The 22909-nt window shown below is 41.8% G+C and overlaps 1 protein-coding gene across 10 annotated transcripts in view; it reads left to right on the top strand.

The window, feature by feature from the left end:
• Positions 1-22909, top strand: part of Nlgn4x (neuroligin 4 X-linked) — a 350731-nt gene that overhangs the window by 2654 nt on the left and 325168 nt on the right. The window lies entirely within an intron of this gene.

The following is a 22909-nucleotide window of genomic DNA, read 5'->3' as shown; positions in this document are numbered from 1 at the left end:
TGCTTGCAGATTCCGCAAGGTGGTAGCATGGACTCTTGCTAGGATTTGGGTGTTTTGCTTTAATTATGATTATTTTATCTGTCTGTTGTCAGTGGAGGGGAGAGGGCGGCCCCCGGGGTTCCGATCCCACGCCTTTCTGTGTGAGGACCCGCGGCTGGGCAGGGTTTGAACAGGAGGAACGCGTTTGCTGCTGGACCTGTTCGTGTGACACGGGCTGCCCGCAGCCTCCCCTGTCACGGTCAGGTCTCCCCGTGATTTAGTGGGTGCGGGAGGGGAGATAAAAAGAAAGAAGAAAAGAAAAAGTTTTCAGGGAGCCGGTCCCCCCCTCCCCGCCCGCCCCAGCAGGTGGAAGGGCGCCCAGAAGGACAAGCCCGGGCCGCCCTGGCGGGGACCCCGCAGGATTTGCAAATTCCACTTGCAGGATCTGAAGGCTGAATCTGGGGATGAAGGAAGCAGATGGGGCGGAGCAGAGGGGCGCCGGGCTGCAGAGCCAAGGCTTAGCGTTTTTCCTAGAGCGAGGCAGAGCCTGAGGGACCCAGCCGGTGGCGGAGAAGAAATCTGCATTTCTGTGGGGACTGCGCTCGCCAGTGGAGAATTACTTCACGCCTTGAATTGGCTGTGCTCGGGAGCCCTGGGTCGTAATCCTTTAAGTCCTCAGCAAAGAGGGCCCTTTGGACACCCGGCGGAACAGGAGAGGGCGGGAACGGTGTGAGATTTGCAGTGCTAGTCCCTCATTGCCAGGAAAAAAAAAAAATCAAATTTTAAATTTTCCTGCAAGGAAGGCCACAGGCGTTTCATAGAGACTGCCACAGATACGTGTCTTCCGAGATGGGAAACTCAGAGAATTCTGATACCAAGGAAATGTAAGATGGATTATATATGTGATGGAAACATCTATGTAATTATCTGTCGATATCTTCTATATTTATGCATATGCATGGATATTACATCTCTCTCTAGCTATATATAGATAGAGATATATAGAGATATCTCTATCCATATATCTATATGAATTCTTTGACATGGAAGGATATAATCAGGACCAGTTGTAGCCCTTGGAAAATCACTTCACGAGTTTTAAATCACCAGGTTAATATAAGAGGTGTGATTTATGTTATGTTTTGTAAGGAAGAGTGATTTCCAGCACAAGATTTACAGACAGCTCTATTTTCCTTCAATGACCACGTTGGTGGGTATTTTGAAAGCACATTGATATATTCATCTAAGGTAGAAGTGTGGTGTTGCTTGGCGACTAAAAAATAAAATAAAAGGAAGATCACGTTGAATACAAAGCCTACAAAACCGGAAGGTCACTGAGGCATAGAAAAGATACTTGGTCAAGTGATGGATTGCTACCCAAGATGGGTAAATCAGATGTTCCAAGGCTCTTAGAGGTGTGAGCAAGTAGTCTGAAAAGCATGGGCATGCTCCTAACCTGTGGACCTGGAATGCGTTTTCTGTTTTGGTGAACTTGGCCCCCCTGCCTTTGTAGTAACATGCAGGAACCTTCTATGATCTCTCCACAAATGTACATGTCTCTGGTTTGCACTGGCAAAAAGCATCACTTTCAGAATGTGCAAGGGTCTCTTTGAGAACTCTTTATAATACTCCTTTTTTTCCTGTTTTCCTCTGACCAAAAATATGGAAAAGTTCTCCCAAAAGTCAACCTCCAGGAGCAGGGAGAAGGAGAGTAGCCTCTCCTCATGGAACTGTGCCTCCTTTATTGTAAACCTTGCTTACGATGCCAGAGGATGGCTGGCAATGTACTTAGTTCACGGAATTCATCCTTTCCCCACAAAGTCAAAGACAAACCTACTGCAGATTCTAGGGTAACTTCACCATGAGCACCGGTGTGTCTGTCTCCAGCATCTTTCCCTGGCCAACAGCGAAAGAGGTCATTTGAGTAGTTGAACCACAGCTGTCAAATCAGGCTGACTTTTCCTTTTTTATTCTCCTACGGTGCAGTATATTCCTGTATTCATTGTGCAATGCTTGCTGGTCTTCTAAGAGTACGTGTGATGATCTCAAATGAGACACAGTAACTCCATAAGTTCAGTTTAGTTTAAGTCAGTCCCTCCTTTGTTTTCCTTTTTGGGAGTGGGTGGGCATCCCCTCCAGCTTAATTTTATTACTGAATTGTCCTATCAACTGAGCCTTCTATACAAGTACGTCTGAACCAAGCTACCAGACTGATACGAAGTTTCATATCTCCTCCATAGGTCTCTGTAGAGTTAGGTCTGCATATCAATCTGTGTGTGAAAAATATATATATACACACACGCACACTATAAAATTTAATTCAATTTATTCCAAGAGGGAATGTGCAGTCACAGCCTAATTTAGGCAGCAGAAGAGATAGAATAAACCTAGCAGCTCATTGGTGAAGGCATCAAAATGAAGGAGACAGGTTTTATTTTGGGCATGGCGTTAATGAAATGGCATGTGTTTTCACAACTCTTTTGAAACGTGCAGAAAGAGTCCAAAATCTTGTCTGCACTGCCTCAATTATAATGTACATTATATAAATAAATAGCGGCTCGTCACACGATAAATGGAAACTGAAATTGGGTTACAAACAGACCTTTTTACTTTTGAATGCTACAGTTGGTACTTTTGGTTCCAGGAGGTTAGCTCTGATTGGATAATAGGCTCTAAGTGTAATGTAATCATGCAAACTGAACTCTGCTATCTAAAGGCATATAATTTCTTTTCTTCAGTCCCGGGGATTGAACCGAGGGCCTTTACAGTGATGTACACCCCCAGCCCACATTTTTATTTTGAGGGTCTCCCTAAATTGCCCAGACTGGGATGGAATTTGGGATCCTCCTGCCTCAGCCTCCAGGGGCGCTGCGACTTCAGGAATGAGTCACTGTGCCACGCTAAGATTGGTTTTAATAAGATTTATGTGCCTTTTACTTAGAGCCACATGTCGACCCCAGGTTCAGGCCGACTTCCCCTCTGATTAGCATTGGTTGTCTTATTTTAGTGGGGAGGAAAGAGGGCCCCCTGGTTTGAAGAATAGTACCATTTTCAAGGGTGAAACTTAGTCTGTCATGGAAGTTCATTAAATACGCTAGATTTCCTTAAAACTGATCTGTTTCTGGATCCTTTTCAGAAAGTACCAAAATGGGGGAAAATTGACCAGCACCAGTAAAAAGACTCTTACTTGTAAGTTAATGCTCATTTTCTCCACAGTGGGGAAGAGCATCCCTTCGCAGTGAGGTTGGCTTCCTTGGTGTTGGTTCAAAGTGTCTTCTCCCGTGTTTTATGATTGGACGTCATCAGTTCTTGGTCCCAGGGACCTCATGAGGGACTGCACATCGCTCTTCAGTTAGCATTGGCCACATCTCCCTGGGTTCTCATTACTTTTGAGGTCATTTTTACTTCAAAACTCTGCAACTGAGAGAGATAGCAAAACTCAAAAACATAAGCACCTCCCTCCCCGTCTCCCTCTCTCTCCATCTCCCCCCCCTTGCAAATTTTAAACTGCAATCTCTGTTGGAAAGATTTGCCCACGTGACCTGAGGACACACGTATAAGAATGGCCGTGTGTGGTGGCAGGTTTTAGTCACGCATGTGAAAGCACAACCAAGGCCTGCTTTTATGTACCATGTTTTTCTCAGCGATTGCAACTGAACAGAAGAAAACTCTGTGTGTGTGTGTGTGTGTGTGTGTGTGTGTGTGTGTATCAGAATGAAAAAAATTGTTCCATTAGTACTTTTGTTTTCCTATCTCCATGTTTCAACAGACATATCTGATATTAAACAATTCAGGCAGGTGAGGTGGAGCATGCCTGAAATCCCAGCATTTGGGGAAGCTGAGGCAGGAGGATCCAAATTTGATTCCAGCCTGGGAAATTTAAATTCTTTATGATAACCTGTCTCAGAATTTAAAAAACAAACAAACAAATGAAAGATAGGATTGGGCATGCAGTTCAGTGCCTGAAAATCTCTGGGTTTATCCCTAGTAACAGAAAGAAGAGGAAGACACGTAAAGCCACAAATGTTGAGAGGCTTCCCCTGGACTCTCTGTGGGACTGAGCTCCTCTCTTCCTGTGGACTTTTGACATCTGGTTCCACGTGGACTGATCAATGGAACATAGAAGATATCCCAGCTGACACTGACAGCAAAGGGAGTCACACACCAAGGGCCTTTCTACTGCAGGTTGTCCCTCGGCCACCGTGTGCTCTTCTTTTAAAGTACGCTGACACTTTTTTCCCAGACTGGAAACACTCTTAGGTTTCCAAACAGAGATATGTGGACAGGCAGAGAACCAGCCTCACTTTGGTGTAACTGCAGCTACAACCAGAAAAAGCCACCTGCAAAATAATTTAAAAAAAATTACGTTTGCAAATTGTATCTCTAGAGTTTTCATGGTGTGCACTGATTATATATACATTGTATATAAACGTGCATGTAAGTCTTTATACAGTGATAGACCTAAACTTTTGTCTCATCATGCATGTCATGTTTTTATTTGTAGTTGCGTGAATATACCTTCATAGAGTTGTACTTTTATGCACTTCCCGTAATTGGTGAAAAAAACTACCGTGTGATTCAGGTTTATATTGCCGTACGTATTTCTATGAAATTTTTGGCATACTTATGCACTATACAATTGTATGATTTTATTGACACAATTTAGAAATTGCCAAATTTCTGAATAGTTTTACTTACACAGTAATACATGATTTTTAAATGTGAGGATGACTGTGATGCTGTTGTCTTAGTATTATTATTATTATTATTATTAATTTATTTTATTATTATTTTCTTTGGTACCGGGATCAAACTCAGGACTTCACACTTGTGAGGCAGGCAGTGGCACCACTGAGTTAAATCCCTGGCCCTCTGCTCCTTATTATTTCTATTTTAAATGCATGGGATCCATCCCTTGGCTTCACCCATTAAACTAACTGGATTTCAAAATTTATCTATATGTTGGTTTGCTATTAATTTCTGTCTTTTATTAGTACCTGTTTGAAGCACATTTTGATGACATTTATTGTGTGGAGTTGGTAATGTACATAACACATCTCAATTATAACACATTTCAATTGATTTTTTTTATTATTTTTAGTCCCGTTTTCTCATCTTTTCCTGGCTCTTTCCAACTCTTTGTCTCCTTTTCCTTTGCAATCTATTTATTTTCCCAGTGGTCCAGAGTCAACCTCCGACCTCACTCATGCTGGCTTTATCTATGCACAATAATTCAATGGATTTAAATATATTATTCTTTTTATACATAGGATTATATAGAAATGTATGTATACTAGATGTAATACATTTTATATAACATATAACCTGTACATTTTATGTTACATGTAGAACATTTAAAGAAAGCAATTTGTCCACACATATGAATGTGATGTGAATATACACAATCACAGAAACACAAAAATATGGTAACATTTGTATCAGTATGTAATAATATGTTTTTGAATAGATGCTTGAGATATTTAAAGAGACAAAGAGATTCAGAAAGGCAGAATTCTCCTGTGCATTTTGCAAAGGCACCGCGCTGTTGATGAAGGATAAGTTTCCAAGCTGGGCCACAGTGGCTCCACTTGAAGGACACTGAGATGCAGTAATGTTGACCCACTGGTGAGTGAGCCTGCTATATGTTCCTCGGTGAAAGAATGAGTTCTCTGTGTGCTCTTGGGACCCATCTGGAATCCTCCCATCAGAGGCTCTTGGGAGACATAAATCTGTCTTGCCTGGAGGCATGGGCGAGCTCTGCTCTAACAAGACTAGATTAAGTCACCATCTGAGGTTGGCTCTGCTCAGCACAGCAGCAATGATGGTGACCGTGAGGATGACGATGGTGGTGGCGGTGGTGGTAGTGATGAGGGTCATGATGGTGATGATGACCGTGGTGGTAGTGATCATAACAATGATGCCTCGCGTTCATCCAAACTTCCTTTCTCTGCAGAATAGACAGGGAATCCAGTCATCTCAGCCAGGATTAAGATGAGAAAAGCAATATGGTGGGTCTCGGCGTGCTGCTTCCTTGTGGTGGCAAAGAAGGATATTTGGTAGCTAAGATTTATTTGTGTTTTGATGGAAAAACAGCATCTTCATTCCAGCAGAGGTAGACTCTTCACCCTTATTTGTTCATCCCTTGGTTCTACTAAACTTCTTCTGTACGTAATGCAGAGGGGAAACAGGCTAGCTGTGTACTTTGAAAAATCCTGTTTGCACTGAATATTCATAAGTAAGTTGTTCAAATGTCTAGTTCAGTTTTTTGCCAACTTTTCCTACTTTATTATTTCCTTTATCTTGTCTCTCTTTCTCTCCCTTCTTCCTCCCTGTGTTCTCCTTCTCCCCCAACTGCTTCTGTTCTTCTCTGTACTTCAGTGATTAGTAACATCCCAGGAATCCTTAATAGATTAAAAATTAATGGAAGTCATTCCACAGAAGACCAGATAAAATAGCAATGAGTTTGTGAAAGGAAGACTCGTGAAACACCAAAGAGATATTTTCTTGTCCGTTTAGTAGCGCTCTTCAGGTGCTAGCTGCTTATATTAAAGATATTTCAAAAATCAAAATTTTAATCTTGATTTTTTAGTAAATCCTATGAATAAATATGTAAAATATATTGGCTTTGATTGAATGGTAAATTGATGACTCACAAGAATTTTTTTTAACATATGAAGGTGGAGCCAGCATCTTTAATTAGTGGCATTTTCCTTTTGTCATTTTAAAATCAATAAGCAACACTTAGGGATTCTGGCACTGTGGAAGCAGGAATAATATTATGGATTTTAATGAATTTAAGATTAAAAGATAATAAAATCATGCAAAAACATCTCAAACTCCACCATCTCTCCTGTAATCTTATTTTTCTACAGCTTGAGATCTTTCAGAATCATGAGACAACTTTGAAAATAGCATCACTCATAAAAGTGGGGCAGGGTTGCTTAAATATAGGTCATAGAGTGCATTGCCTTACAACAAAACTCTTCATGAAGCTTCTTTGAAATAAATATGGAAAGCCGGGCATGGTGGCCCACACCTGTAATCCCAGCACTCGGGAGACTGAGGCAGGAGGATAGCTGTGAGTTCGAGACCAGCCTGGGCTACATAGTGAGTTCCAGGTCAGCCTCAACTACATAGTGAGACCCTGTCTCAAAAAAAAAAAAACAAAAAAGTAAAGACTTGCTAGGACTTGATGGGTGTGGAAAGGGCATAGGTAGGGTTTGGGGAAGTAAAGGGGAGATGAAAATGATTAAAATGCAATAAGCACATACACCAGTTGTCCAAAGTGAATGTAATCATTACGCATTGCAAACCTATAGCAATTAAAAATAAGAAACATGTAAGAAAAGGAATGCATAACCCTTAGAAACTCTCCCTTGTAAAATGTTTATGGCAAATCTCATATCTCTTGTATAACCTACCTTGAATTTTACACTGAGCACAGGCGCATGAAGACACAACACACACACACACACACACACACACACACACACACACAGCTGAAATGGGTGTGGTGCCGCGTACTTGTAATCTCACTTGCTTAGGAGGCTGAGGCAGGAGGATTACAAGTTGGATCCCACCCTGGGGAACTTAAAGAGACATTGTGTTAAAATAAAAAAAAATAATAAAAAAGGGTCAGGGGTGTAGCTCAGGGGTAGAATGCCCCTTAGTTTGATCCCCGTTATAGCAAACAATAAAAGCAAAAACAAAAATTGCAAATAGGTTTTATCTGAACGTATCACCCATTGTGTGTATGAAGGGAGTACAAGGGTGCCTAATGGCTCTCACACGCTACGTTAAATGTTACACAAGTAACAGCTGGCTTCTTAGTTCAGAAGTATTTTAAATATTAAAGGTAAAATCTCAGGGCCATATATATAAAATATTAAGGGCTAAGTACATTTTATCATTTTCAAATGGTCATAATATACTGTTAAGTTAGAACTTCTTAAAAAAAACTGGCTCTTAACATTGGTTTGCAGAAACAGAAATCCATTTGATGAGAGCTGATGAATTTTGTCAGGATCTCCGGCGTGAACGGGCTGCTTATGCCAAGGGATGCTGTCTACAGTGGCTTCTTTTTTCCCAGCTTTCCGTTGGTATCTTGCTCTGTTGGCTGCTAAGGATGCCTTAGGTTGGATATCCAGCGGGCGTCTGTGCTTAGAATCTCAGCGCTAGGAGCGGCTGAGGTCTTTGCGTTTTATCAATTTAGGGAGGCCTCGTCTTCAATTCACAGTACCGCAAATGAATTGGTCTAACTGTATTAGAAATTCATCCACTTTCCAAGTTTATGCCATGGGTTGAAAGAGCATAGTTTGGAATGCATTGGCAAATGTATTCGAAATGCTTTCTATGAGGTAAATGCCCCCCCATCTGGGCATATATGTCCTTGGCTTACCTGTGGAAGTTCTGCTGTAACCCAGAGCGAGGGTGAGGCGAGGAAACAGAATAGTGACATAGGACAGAAAGTGGCATGGTTGAATGGAAATCGAGCAACAGTTTAATATGCAGAGACAGGAAGAATAAAAAGCAGAGAGAAAGCAACGTGGAACCAAGCGGGAGAAACTCCACGGTGATTAGCACAAGCGGCCCTGTTGGAGAACACCGTCTTTCCGCGGAAACGACAATCCGCGGTAGGAACAAGGCGGTCCCATAGCGCGAGGGTAAGACTTCATTTCACACACTGATGCCCTTTGGCGTTGCTTCGGGCCGCCGTGACAGGCGATGCGAACGTATTCCGATTGCCACCCTTCCCTTTGAGTCACAGCTTAGACTATGGTATCGGAATTTAGGAACACAGGTGCACGTGGTGATCTCACGATCCACTGTGCTCCGGACTTCGTGAGAGAAGCCAGGCCCAGAAAAAAAAAAACAAAAAAAAAAAAAAAAAAAAAAAAAAAACACCACCTGCCTTCCACTGTGGGGTGGACCTTGCAAAGGTGATCTCTAAAGGGTGTGACCGGCCGAGAAGTTAACACAGGCAGGGAGGTGTACGAGGAGTACGGGACAGGGAGGGTGGACAGGACCTGTGTTAAGATTTACATCGAAAACGCACCCCACCCCCAAACCTCACGTGCGTGAGAGCGGATTGGATCCCACTACTCCGTTCATAGGTGGAGTCATCCCTAGGTGAGCTCAGAAGAGAGATCCGCTGCTAGCAGTTAGGGCTTGGTTGGAGGACGTGCGTCACCCCAGGGGGTAGGACTCGGAAGACTGTATTCTTCTCCCTGGCTTTTTCCTCTCTCTGCTTCCTGGCTGCCTAGAACTGAGTAACTTTCCTCTACTCTCCCCTCGCACCGTGCTGTTTTGCCTGGCCAACCACCACTGCCTCCCCCAAAACAGGAGTGTCGGGGACTTTGCCCCAGCGGTCGGAACCTGACAGATACAGCACGGTGAAAGAGTGAGCGGGGGTGCAGTTGAACCGGAAGAATATTTTTCCACATTCTGCGGCGCAGTATGGCAACTCTGGTGGTCCCTGATGAATTCTGTGTTTCCAACTAGCTCACGGAGATGATTTTGAATATCCCCAACACAATTGAAGCATATACGTGGGCCGTTTATGCATTCCGTACAACTGTGGAAACGTCCGCGATGTTCCTCTGAGGATTCCTTTTATTGACTATGTTTAAAGAGAGACAGGAAAGAAATAAAGATATTTTGGAATGATTAAGGAACAGGACTGAAATGGCAAAAATTTTAATAAAATAAAGAGTGCACGTAAGTATTTGTATGAATGCTCTTAAACAGTCATGCAAGGCAGTACTTTAAGTACTTTAAAAGTCTCCAGGAAGAAGCTTCCCAGTCACCAAGGGAACCGTTTCTGCCCATTATTTTCTCTCTTTCAACGTACCTGACAGGAGAGCAAAATCCAGGGAAAGAAGTAGTCCGACTTCCATGAAACGCAATCCATGGTCTCCTCCTTTACCAAAAGTTAAAATGCTGTGGAGTAGAGAGTACCACACACAGCCTGAGTCCCTACAGCTGTCCACGGGGGCTACGGGGCTTCGTTGGATGTAGACCCCAAGCTCCCCCAACGTGAAAGCCCTTCCGGGGGAGCCATCCCTGGTGTCAAGCTGTCTTTTCCAAAGCAAGGGCCCTGGCCGCGGCTGGTTCCCCCTGAGCTCTGTAGCGGGCAGGGATGGATCTTCAGGGAGATTTACCCACCGGCATCCTCTCTCAGAGGCATTTAACTCACAGGGGGATTTACCCAATGGCACCCGCTCTCAGAGGTGTTAACCCAAAGTGGGCGGATTTACCCAGTGGCACCCGCTCTAAGAGGCGTTTACCCCACGTGAGGGGCTGTAAAGACGCGTGATCTCGTGTAGATTCTCTTCCTTCTTCCTCCTCCCTCGAAGGAGCTGATACCTTTCCAAAGCTGACTTCGCGGGATGAGGGGGGAATCCTCTACCCCACCTGAGGAAAGTCTCTACTAAATTCCCAAATGTGGGCAGTGGGAGATGATCCTTGTCATTGCTGTTGTCGCTAGAAAGCCTCTATTTTCATACAAACACAAGATCTACCCTGGTAGCCATCTTTTCTCTGTTTTTCATTGACATAAAATATTTGTGCATATTAATAGGGTTCAATAAGAGAGTTTGATCCACGTACATAATATGTAATCATCAAGTCAAAGTAATTAGTGTTTCCATCGCCTCAAATATTTATCATCTCTATGTTGAGAACCTTCAGACTCGTCTAGTTATTTTCAGAATGTATAATTAATTATCCCAGAGTAAATAGACCCGACCGTTCTATCAGAATTAATTCTCCTAAGTACAAGACTACCGTTAGGTTGCTATTTTTCACCATTTTTAAGTTAGGAATGTGAAAAAGTGCTTATGCAGTGAGCAAATTGCCTATACTCAATTTAAAATGTAGTCGGTTGGTCCACGCATCATAAAAACCGAAAATAACTTAGAAACCGGAATTGCTAGGTCTTTCAGAATCCAGTTGACCTTTCATTTGTACCCCCTCGTTTTTGATCGGAGAAACCGAGACACAGGAGTATCAAGGTTTATCCAGTGCGTTACAACATTGCTTATCAAAGGATTGACCACCTGAAATTTCAGTCAGTTTTCAGTAGAACCCCATTTTTTTTTTTGCTAACTCACAGGAAGTTTACAAAATTAGGAGAAACGTCAAACATCCAAATATAATAGAAGCCACTATTTCATTTACAAAACATGGCTTTCTCTATTGTAGAGCAGAAATTAAAACAAATAAGTTATTTTGACCAGCGAAACCAGGGTATGAAGAAAAAAAAATCACCAACTGTTATGCCCAAGTTGCAAAGTCTCCAAAGACCACCAAGGAATCAGGTCCAATGCAATTACAAGAGGGGTTTATTGCAAGCTCCAGCCTGGACCCTCGAGTATCACCATCACAGCGGCTTCAGACCGAGAGAGTCCAGACCCATCTTTGAAGCAGAATTATAGGGTTAAGGAGACTCTTCCTTTTTATAGGTTCGATTTTTATCTTTCGCTTACTATTGGATATTTGGGGGGTACTGGGAGGGCACTTACTGGAAAATTACTAATACCTACGTTCACAGAACCAATTCCTCTTTTTTAAGAAAACAACTGATTAAACAAATTCTATAATTAGCAAAGACTACCTATGTAAGCAGTGACTAATACCTATGTCAGCAGTGGCTACCTATGTAAGCTGTGACTAGTACCTATGTTGGCTAAATCGGTTCCTCCTTTTAAAGAACATTGATTCTCTTAAGCAGGGAGAATTCATCTTTAAATCATTAAAAGAGGAATAGAAATAGGGTGGAGATGCCCTAAGACAGCCTGCCCTAAAAAGCGGGACACAACACAGGGAGACTGTCATACAGAATGGAATTTTTGCAACTCTGTTCTGGGCAAGGGGCACAGAGGGAGCCCACTTAGACCTGAAAACTTGGTCCTTACACAACAACTTGTTACTACACAGGAGTTTGACGTGTTTCATGAAGTTCTATTAAATCAACATGACTGAGTCAGGAACTTTTTCTTTTATTTCTCCTCCTTGATTCTGTACCTTCATCTGTCAGCAAGAACCCAGCACATCCACACCTTTTGAAATGTGGGTTACTTGTGTTTGTTTAATACAACTTGCTATATCTCAAGGCACTTTTAGGGGAATAGAACTTTTTTCAGGGATACCTCTTTCTCTGCAAAGGGCTTTGTCCAAAATGGGAACTTTATGTATTCGATCGGTGCAAAAGCTACTGAATGATCCTCCTCCATCCTCTTTCCAGTACTAGGAGAAAATAAATATCTATTATTGTTGGATTAAATTTCAAAGGAAGGCCCAAGAGGAAAAAAGAAGCCAGGAAATACTTTTGCTGGTGGACATTCACATTGAGGTCTTCGCACACAAAGGGGATAAGGGAGAGAAAGCAGTTTTGAAAGTTCAGTCAAGAAATGTTGGGGGATGGGGATTTAGCTCATTGGTTTGGCCTCCTGCTTTGCAAGCCCAAGGACCTGAGTTTGATCTCTGGTACCCAAAAAAGAAAAAGAAGAAGAAAAGAAATGTTGGGTTGTGAGTGTCTTACCAGATGGAAGGGTTTGCATTTGATCTGTCTGTTTTTCAACGGGAAAGCATTTAGAGAAATCTGTATTTTTATAATGATTCATCTGTGTAAGAGGGCAGGTCCAGAGAAAGCAAAAGTCAGAATAAGGGATTACAAATATTTTATGAGTAGAAAAATCTACTTCCTACATGAACAAAGCTCACCTCGGCCCTTCTCCTTTCAAATGAAGACTTTTTTTGGAATGCAGACCTGTGCAACCTGGAATATTTCCTTTAATTAAAAAAAAATTAGTATATGTTTGGAATACACAATGGATATATGCTCTGTGGGGAGAGGGTACATAAACATATTGCCATCTGCAATTTTAATGTTTAATAATCAACTGGATTGCTGTATCATTGACTACTTTGGTTTCCACCATTCCCCTCTAAGAACATCAAGATGCTTCTGTGGAGAAAACTGTATGTGGTTTTGTTGTTGTTTGTTTGTTTGTTTTTCTGATACCAGGGATCGAACTTGGGTCCTTGCACTTAGCGAGGCAGGGGGCAGAACCACTGAGCTAAATCCCTGGCCAAAGCTGTGTGTTTAATATTTTGTTTTCTTTTTCCTTTCACGATGCTTTAACCCACATAGGCATGAAAGGAACCCTTTCTTATCTGAATGGGAGCGATGTGAGAATTCTAATTTCTTGTTATATATTCATCCATCACTGGTTTACTTCCCCAGGATTAAAAAATAGCCGTTGATGGATTTTTTTTCTTTGACAGAAAGTATTATGGTTCATATCCAGGTGATTTGCTTTCTCAAGAGATTATGGAGATTAATTTCCTAAAATATTTCGTTGTTGGTTGTCACATTACGTGGAGGAGGAGACTCCAGGCGAGGTGGTTAGAGGATGAAGAAACTGACCTCGTACAAGGATGAAGCTCCCTCTTGATAAGTTCAAAGCTGAGTGGGCCACTAGGAGATGCAGTTTTATCAGAGGCAGAAGGTTGTAGTGGCATAGCCCTAGGGACTGTGTCTGGTCTGTGGTCTGTTCCGATCTGGTTCTTTTCTCTCCTTCTCTTGGGTTCATGCCATGATATTTCTGCCTTGGATCCAGCCAACCATGGACAGAAACTTCCAAAACAGTAAGCCAAAGGAAACCTCTCTTCCCAGAAGTTGCAGATTTTAGTTATCTTGTCCCAACAACAGGGAAGCCAACAATACTGATTTTGCCTTTTCTCTCTGGAATATTTTTTTTCTTTTTGGCAACGCTGTGTCCAGCTTTTACTTATGTATGTATGTATGTATGTATGTATTGGTTTTTGAGACAGGGTCTCACAATATAGTTGAGAATGATCTGGAACTCACTGGGTAGCCCAGGCTGGTCTCGAACTCAGAGCAATCCTCCTGCCTCAGCCTCCCGAGTGCTGGGATTACAGGCGTGAGCCACCACTCCCGGCATGTGCCCAGCTTTTAAAAGAAGCTTCATTTTACAACAGTTATTATTTTACAGGAAAGTTGTACAGGTTCTTCAGAGTCTCTGTTTACCCCACAGCCATCTGACATCTTCTGTTATCATGGTTCTTCTGTCACAACTAAGGGGACAACATTGACAATTTCATATTTATCGCACCTCTCAGTTTACTTGGATTTCACCCATTTTATTTTTTAATGGCACATTTTAGCGATACATATACCTAGGGTTCTGTGTGATATTTCACACATGGTGATAGGATGAATGGATGAAATCCAGCCACCTTTTATCCAGTGTGTTTTGGCCATTTCGTGAGACCATCCAGAGTACCACACCACAGTTTTCTGGTTCTTTAGTGTCCTCCGGTCTTTGCCAGATGCATGACTGTCCATCCGAGTTTTAAGGAATCAAGCAGCATGTTTTCAGCTTGAGGCGAAGATCTGCTTGATGATTTAGACTTGGATGTGTGGGTGTTTTTGTTGTTGTTCTGTTGTTTTGTGTCAGCATTTGAACTCAGGACCTTGTGCTTTCCCTGGCCCTTGGATGTTTGTTTTGAGGGAGGAAATTTATAGAATCGAAGTGTGCATCTCATGATACAATGTCAAGAGTACAAAATACCTACAAGGCCTTCTTCTGTTGTTGCCCACCCTCTCACCAGTCCAAGGTTATGCAAATCACCCCGCTCCATGTGACATTTATTTTCCCTTTCACACACTTCAAGATTTTCCACACCTCACCCCAGACTACATGCATCGAGTGAAGTAGTATTGATCAGATTTCCTTCGGCTGGAAAAAACAATGTGTGTGACACACACAACTTAGAGGAGCAATTGGTCTAACGGATTTAGGGTTTTGGAGGTTCAGTCAATGGTTGGCTCGCTCCACGGCAGGAATATTATGACTGCTGATTCATGGGATTTGGAAAGCAGAGTGGAGGGGAGCAGATCAATAAGAGGGGCCAAGAACAAGATAGCCTCCAAGGTCATGCCCCCGTGATCCACCTGCACAGACTCATAACTGTGCTTCTCCGCAGTCCTAGGGGGCTCCTTCTTTTCGCAAACCTGTCCTTGTGATTGCCCGTCTCTGAGTATGAAGTTAAAGGAACTTTCTGCAATTCCAATTTTCCATCATGGAATTGTTCAGTGAAGGAGACAGGCGGAGAAACATGGGAAGTAGTAACTTGTTGGCTGTGGAACACGGAGATGAATAACGTGGCAGTCTCGCCCATGGAAGAGTTTCTCTTCTCTGCCATCTATTGATGCCCTTGTTTATTTTTTTCACCCATTCATTTATATCACTGTAGACACGTGGGAGCTCAGAGTACACCTTGTCCTTTAATTCAGTGCTACACGGCGTTTACTGACCTTACGATCTGTCCTAACTGATCTTTGTCACTAGGGTTTCGATGACCAGAAATCTTTTGCTTTGGTAGTTGGTAAATAAGAAGGCTTCATGCTTCAAAAAAAAAAACTAAAAATAAGACACTTAGGGGAAAACCCGCAGCTCTTTCCGGGACAGGTGTATCTTTCTGGGACAGGTGTATCTTTCTGGTTTGCTCTGTCTTTTATTTCATCATGTGTTTCTAATCTAGATTCCTCCCAAAAGAGAAATCAAGATACTGAATCTTGTGCGCCTGGCTTACTTCATTTCATATTGCGTTCTCTATTACAGGGCATCTGTCTTCCTACAAATGACACATTTATTCTTCTTTATGGCAGAGGGGTATTCCTTTGTACACAGACACCACAACTTTGGAATCCATTTATATTTGACGGACATAGAAGCCTCTTTCGTGAGGTAGCTATTACAAACTGTGCTGCTACAAATATTTAAATGGAAACAAAGTCTTCATAAATAGGAAAGGGAGGAGGGGGTGAAGGGAAGGCAGGGGAATGGGGAAAAAAATGAGAACCAAGACCTGTCGTGTAAAGGCACAGGATCCCAATGATGAACGTGAAATGTACTGTATACCTAAAAGGAACCAATAAACTCAATGAGGGAAAAAAAATTAAAATAAATAAATAAATATTTACCTTCCAAAAACATTATGTTCCATCAGCAAATCTCACTTGACAACTCGCCAGCACATAAGGGTCATTCTCTCCCAACACTTTCCCTACTCACGTTGCATAAGTAAGTATAAAGTGGAAGGAACTTGTTAACAGACAACCAGGCTTCCGGTGAGATATTTTCGACCTTTCCCCCGAGTTCAATATTTTAAAAGATGATCTCATCCTCTTAATTGTAGGATCTGTTTTGATAGGAGATTTTAATATGCATGCAGGTGCTTCTCGCCTGCTCCGGCATCTTAAGACGCGTTCATGTTTGGAATTCTCGCAACTGGATTCATTTTAAAGGAAAAAAACCTCAGAAACAAACTCCAATCGTGGCAAGGAGTTTTTGAAAGGTGACGTGTTCATGGCCCCAGAGAACGATTTTGAAGAAGTTATGTCAAACTTTTAAATAGGATGGCTAAATTGTTTTTAAGAAAATGCATAGTGTCTTCCAGGATGTTTCTGAATATCTTAAACAGTGTATCGCTATCCATTTACATCTTTATCCACATCAGCACGTCATCCTCAGCTCTGTGTGCTGTGTGTGATGTCTGTGGTGCCTGCTGACTGACAGCTGTATCACGACATCACCAAACCCGCATCAGTATTGTGTTGGGCTATTCTGTGATAACGGCGGTTGAACTCGGGGCTTTCACGCAGAACTGCAACCAAAGCCATTTTATTTTATTTTTAATTAATTAATTTATTTATTTATTTATTTATTTGGTACCGGGGATAGAACTTGGGTCCTTGCACTTGCAAGGCAGGCCACTGAACCGCTGAGCTAAATCCTCCTCCCCTAAGCCATTTTATTTTGAGAAGGAGTCTCGCTAAATCTCTAAGGTGCCCAGGCTGACGTCAAACTTGCCCTTTTCTTAACCTAGGCATTGTGCTTTTTTGGAGGTACTGTATATCTGAATCATGTCTCTTTCTGTATCTCCATCTGTATCTTTAATATGTATTTCTTTATACACATGCTTCTGTCTGTATCTACACATATATATATATATCATTAAACTATTATAAACTGTACATTTCTGATACTATTACAGCATTGGCCGTTTTAGGATTATGAAAAATTTCTATGCGTTCTTTGTCATGGCTGATGAAGTTTATAGAAGCTTGCATCTTAGCTTACTTTTCAATTATTTCATTAATCTTTAGATTCAGATTATGCGTCCTTTCCCCGTCCTCCTGTCCACCCCCTCCACCTCCTCTTCCTCTCCTTTTTTTCTCCCGTTTCTTCATCTTCCCCTTCTTTTCCTTCTCCTCCTCCCCCTGCCTGTCCCCCTCTTCCTCCTCCCCGCTCGACGACCCCTCAGGATTGTATCCAAGATCTTTTCCTCAAGCTATATCTGCAGGTCCCTTTGATTTCTTTATTTTGCGAGACCCAGTCGTGCTAAGTCGCCCACACTGGTTCGAACTTGGGATCCTCCTCCCTCCATTTCCCAGAGTGCTCATTATAGGCGAACTTAAGTTATCTCCATATTGCACTTTCTTCCACACAGAAACATTACTTGCTACGTTTTACTGTTTATTTCTTAAAATAAGCATCTTTTTTTCTTTTTATCAATCGTAAAAATTTCATATATGCTTGAAATCTTGAAAGGTATTTTACCATGGCATCTTTCAAATGTGCATGAAACAGTGAAAGCAAAAATAAGAATGAATCCCACACAGCTCTCATTGGATTTCAACAAGTATGGATGCATAACTTCAATTTGTAATCCTATCTCTCCCACTTCCTCCGTTCTTATCGTCAAACTGACCAGGTAATTCCTCGAAAGATTTATCAGTATGCTGAACTAAATTATAAGCCATTAAAAAATATAGCCACAGCACCCTTCCCGTTCCTAAAATTGCCAGTCGTAGTTCTTCATTCTCTGCCATGATCAGCTCTTAAAAATCATAAGCGATCTTTTAATCATTTTATACGATGCAGCATCCCACGCACTGAAGCAGTCTTATCTTTTAAACATCTCTTGTTACATACCCCCTTGTTTCCTTTTTCTTCATGTGAATTCATACGGAAGAAACTGCTATTTCAATTTTTTTCCTACCGCATACTGTAAGGTCAGCAAAACTATCATCTTTGATTTTCACCTTTTTGTAGCAAGGTGCGTGCAGTGTGGTAGCATTTTCTCCCCAAACAAACATATATTAGCTACACTCAGGTGTGAGTTGGACTTCCTGGGATTGCATATTAGTGTAATGTGATCCCACACAGGATGCTGACAGCGGGGAGAGAGAAAGGAGATTGGAAAGTGACTTCTATTTCTCCATCAACACACACACACACACACACACACACACACACACACACACACACTGGACAACTCTGTGATTTTTTTTTTATCTCTCTGCCAGCTGATAGTTCACCAAATTTTGTCAAATCCATTACAATCCACCATGTGTGTAATAGTTTGAAAGATAACGACTAACAAATATCAAAGTAATCTATGCAATTCCAAATAGTTGGCCACTTTTCCTATGCATGCTTGGGTAGACATTTAACAACGTGTGTGTGTGTGTGTGTGTGTGTGTGTGTGTGTGCACGTGTGTACTAAATCTCAGCTTCTGAATAGGGATTAGACACGGTGAACTATTAGCTGAAGATGAATTGTTGCAAGAAGATGCAATTTAGAAAAATCTCCAAGCTGCACACATCTTCGCAATATTAAAAATGTGATCAGTTTCGTCATATATTCTCCAGAAATACAACTTCCTTGACCCTGAGGCAGGGAAGTGCACTGCGGCAGGCGGCCGTCCTAAACATTTTACAAAACCTTTGCTGATCTCCTCTCTCAGAACTCCACCAGCAGCCGCCTCCCCCGTTTTGAAGGCCTGAAATGTCTCGGGACATTGTCAGAAGTCTCTCTGGAGGTTGAACGTGTCCACAAGGAGACTCACTGTTGTGAAATGAGGGGTGTTTACGCCAAGTCCGGCACAGAGAATCCCATTGTCTTGGAGATTCCACTACCTCTCACATTTACATTTCTGATATGACCAGTAAAATGAGGCCAAGTACAGTGGGGGATAGATAAGCATTGCCTTATTTGGGAAGCTCTTTTTACAATAAAAATGGACTTTATAAATTCGATCACTTGTGACGAGAATCAGGTTGAAGTTTAGGAACAGTCGATAGAATGCACGTTACTCAACGGGAGGACGGAATTGATTTATGCCAGTGAGAGCTTTGAGGGAAATGGAAAGAGAGAGGGGGCCAAAGACACAACATCCAAGTATCTTGGAGAAGAAAATCGAGTCACAAATGAAAGCACTGTGGGGAGGGTGACAGCGGCTGAAGTCTGATGTGAGGAATCCGGTTTAAGGCTGTACGGATGGGGCAAATTGCTGAGAGCGTCACTTGTTTAGAAGTTATTAACATCCACGGAAATATCAGAGATGTGCTGCGGGGAAAATTAAATGTAAGAGTCATCGAAAATGGTGTGATATTTTCTGAACGGTTACATGAATTGATTCAAATTAGATTCTCCGGCGAAATGGGAAGTTTCAATACTCTTGTAGGTGAAAAGGAGGGGGTGACTTCTCTATAGAAACTGTGTTTATAAGCCAGGTGGGATTAACCTAACTGACTTAGCATGGATGACTCCAACCCCCAAAGGGATAAAGAGACTCTGTACTAGGTCATATTTGTAAATGTTGTTTTAAATTTCTATAATAAACAGTCACCTTTTATGATTCTTTTTTTTCCTATTGAAAGGGTACACGAGTCCAGTTAATTTTGTTATATTCTTCTTACACGTCCTTCCTTATCGATAAAGTAGCAGACACCTCTCATGGGAAATGCTAATACCTAGCTCCTAAGTGTCTGGAAGAACACACGCAGACTAATGAATCCTGTACCGTTAGATTTTGGTGGGACCTGCCTTCTTGCACTATATACAATGCTTTGCCATTCAGCTTCGATGTGGGGAACCGGCATTATGTGGATTAAAGTGTTCATCAAAATGTATGTCAGGTTTTCTTTTTCTCCTTTTGGGGTCCAGTTTTAAAACATTTGTCATTCTTTTTAAAATGTCAGTGGCCTGGCTAACATATTGATATGACAAATGAAAGAGGTTTTAAGATAAGATTTTGCTCTGGAAGTAAAATCAATCACGAACCAAAGGCCTGGTGAGATATAAGAGAATATGAAAAGCTCAGTTACCGTGCCAGCATTTCGCAGCGTTTGATGTAAGTCTCCACCCTGCTAGCTGTGTGAGATAACACGTTTGGCATCACATACCAAATCGTATTTATCTGTTTTCCAGTGTCCCCATAGTATGCTGGGTACATTTTTAACATGGATCATATGGGTAGCGTAAACGTTCACTGAGCTTTAAAACGCTCCCAATAGCTACCAGTGCCAAAATCACTTTTTCATGGTAACAACATGCTTGTTGGAAGGTAATCACCTTCAGCCTGTCATCTGCTTTTTGCAGTTCCACAATTTTGCATCCCCAGTTTGTGTGTGTGAAAGACAGAATGAAAGGGCGGACAGGGAGCGAGGGAGAGAGACAGAGGGAGAGAGGGAGAGGGAGAGGGAGGGCGGGTGAGAGAACTAGAACAATTTTCTTGTTCTGCTTTTTTGAAGTCTGAGCAATTTTGAGATTTAAACTGAACAACTTGTCTAATCTTCCAATTTGCAGATTTGCAAATACATCAAGGGTTGCGTATTGAACTGCGTGCTCCCCTGCAAGACTTATTGAGTTCTTCGCACCTAGCAGCTGAGAGTGTGGCTTTATTTTGACACAAGGTTTCTGCAGAGGTGCCTCAGATGAGATCAGCCGGTATGGCCGACGCTCCTCTAAACAAAGGAAGCACCTTGTGGAGACACAGGCTCCAACCGAAGGGAGGACTGCCATGTAAATATGGACGCAGAAATCAGTAGGACAGAACCACCAGCCAGGAAACACCAGGGTTTCTGGCCTTTGCCCCAGAACCTAGAACCTAACTTTTCCAAATTGCCTTAGTTGGAAGAGTTCGGTTCTAGATTTCCTTAGAACCCCCAGAGTAAGGATCTTCCATATAACATCTTGATTTTAGACTTGCAGCCTCTAAGGGCATATATTCATTGATTTTTTAATGGTACTTTGCTAGGGCCTCTTTTGGGAACTCATATACCCATACACGGAATACTTTTCTTTTCCTATTTACTCTTTCATTTTGAAGTTCTTCCTTGTCAAACAGAGACGACATATTTCTGTTACACGTGGGAATGACTTGGTTTATGCGTATGTCAGGTACTGCACGATTTTGCTGTTACGGGATTGATGCTAAATGACCACCCAGTTCTGGGCAGACCTGGGATTGAACTACTGATCCCTTACCCACCTTCACTTGTCTCCGCAAACCTCAGAACTTCAGAAACATCACTACATCTTCGTGAGTCCGTGTGTTCTGCATTGGGGCACCCCGTAGTTCATTAAAAGCCACTGAAGAGCGCCAGAATTCTCCCTCTCCCTTCACCCCAAAACGAATGGGATGGACCCTTCTCTGGGTCCTGTCCAACTCTTATCACGGCCCGATTGAAGAGCAATTAAAACTCTCGACCTGAGTACCGCTTATTTTAATCCACGATCGCTGAGGGTATGTACTTCCTGTATTTTCTGAATCGAATCAACTTTGCAGCGATCTGGTTTAACATGATGTGGCCAGCAACCAGAAATGCTGTCACTACAGATTGGTATATGCTTCATAAAGATCTGGAAGAGAAAACACCCAAGACTCTCAACTTAATGATGAAATAATTGGGATTTGTATAAGTTGAACCATCCCTGCATCCCTGGGATGAATCCCACTTGGTCAGGGTGTATGGTTTTCTTGATGATCTTCTGCATTCTATAGGCCAGTACCTTATAAGGATTTTTGTGTCTATGTTCATTACAGAGATTGGCCTATAGTTCTCTTTTTCAGTTGGATCTTTCTCTGCTTTGGGGATCAAGGTGATGCTTGTTTCTGGGAATGAATTTGGGAATATTGCTCCCCTTTTGATTTCACTGAAAAGTTTAAATAGTATAGTGGCAGTAGTTCTTCTCTAAATGTCTTGTAACATTCAGCAGTGAAGATATCAGGGCCTGGGCTTTTCTTAACAGGTAAATTTTAAATTGTTTTCAATTTCATTGATTGATATTAGGTTTTTAAAGAATTTTCAGGTTATCTTCATTCAACTTTTGTAATTCATATGTATCTAGCAATCTATCCATTTCCTCTGTATTTTCCAGGTTCTCAAAGTAGGTATTGATGACCCACTAGACTTCTGCTGGGTCTGCTTTAATTTTACCCTTTCCTCCCTAATTGCATGGATTTGGACTTTTTCTTTCCTTTTTTTTTTCATTGCAAGGCTGGCTAAGGGTTTGTCAATTTTGTTTGGTCTTTTGAAGAACCAACTTTTGGCTTCATTGATTTTTTTTTTTTTTTTTTTTTTGTATTGTTCTCTTAGTCTCCATTGCATTGATTTCTGCTCTGATCTTTATAATTTCCTCCCTTGTATGAGCTTTGGGTTTGTCCTGCTCTTCTTTTTCTAGAAGCTTGAGGTTCAGTATTAGATTGTTTATTTGAGCTCGCTCTGTTCTCCTAATATGCATATTCACTGCTATGAATTGCCCTCGACAGACTGCTTTCATTGTGTCCTATAGATTCCAATATGTTGCATTGTCATTTAATTGTAGGAACTACCTGATTTCTTCCTTAGTTTCCTCTGTGACCCATTGGTTATTCAAAAGTATGTTGTTCAATTTCCATGCGTTTATGAATTTCTTGCAGTTTCTTTTGTAATTGATCTCCAATTTCATTGCACCATGGTCTGATAATATACAGGGGATCACTTCAATTCCCTTGCACTTACTTAAATGTGTTCTATGAGTGAGTATGTGATCTATTTTGGAGAAAAAC

The sequence above is a fragment of the Fukomys damarensis genome, unplaced genomic scaffold (assembly GCF_012274545.1).
Source record: "Fukomys damarensis isolate Sample0158 unplaced genomic scaffold, DMR_v1.0_HiC HiC_scaffold_39, whole genome shotgun sequence".
NCBI classification, from domain to species: Eukaryota; Metazoa; Chordata; class Mammalia; order Rodentia; family Bathyergidae; genus Fukomys; species Fukomys damarensis.
Note: the sequence above shows the minus strand (reverse complement) of the source record. Positions and strands in the feature narration are given on the sequence as shown.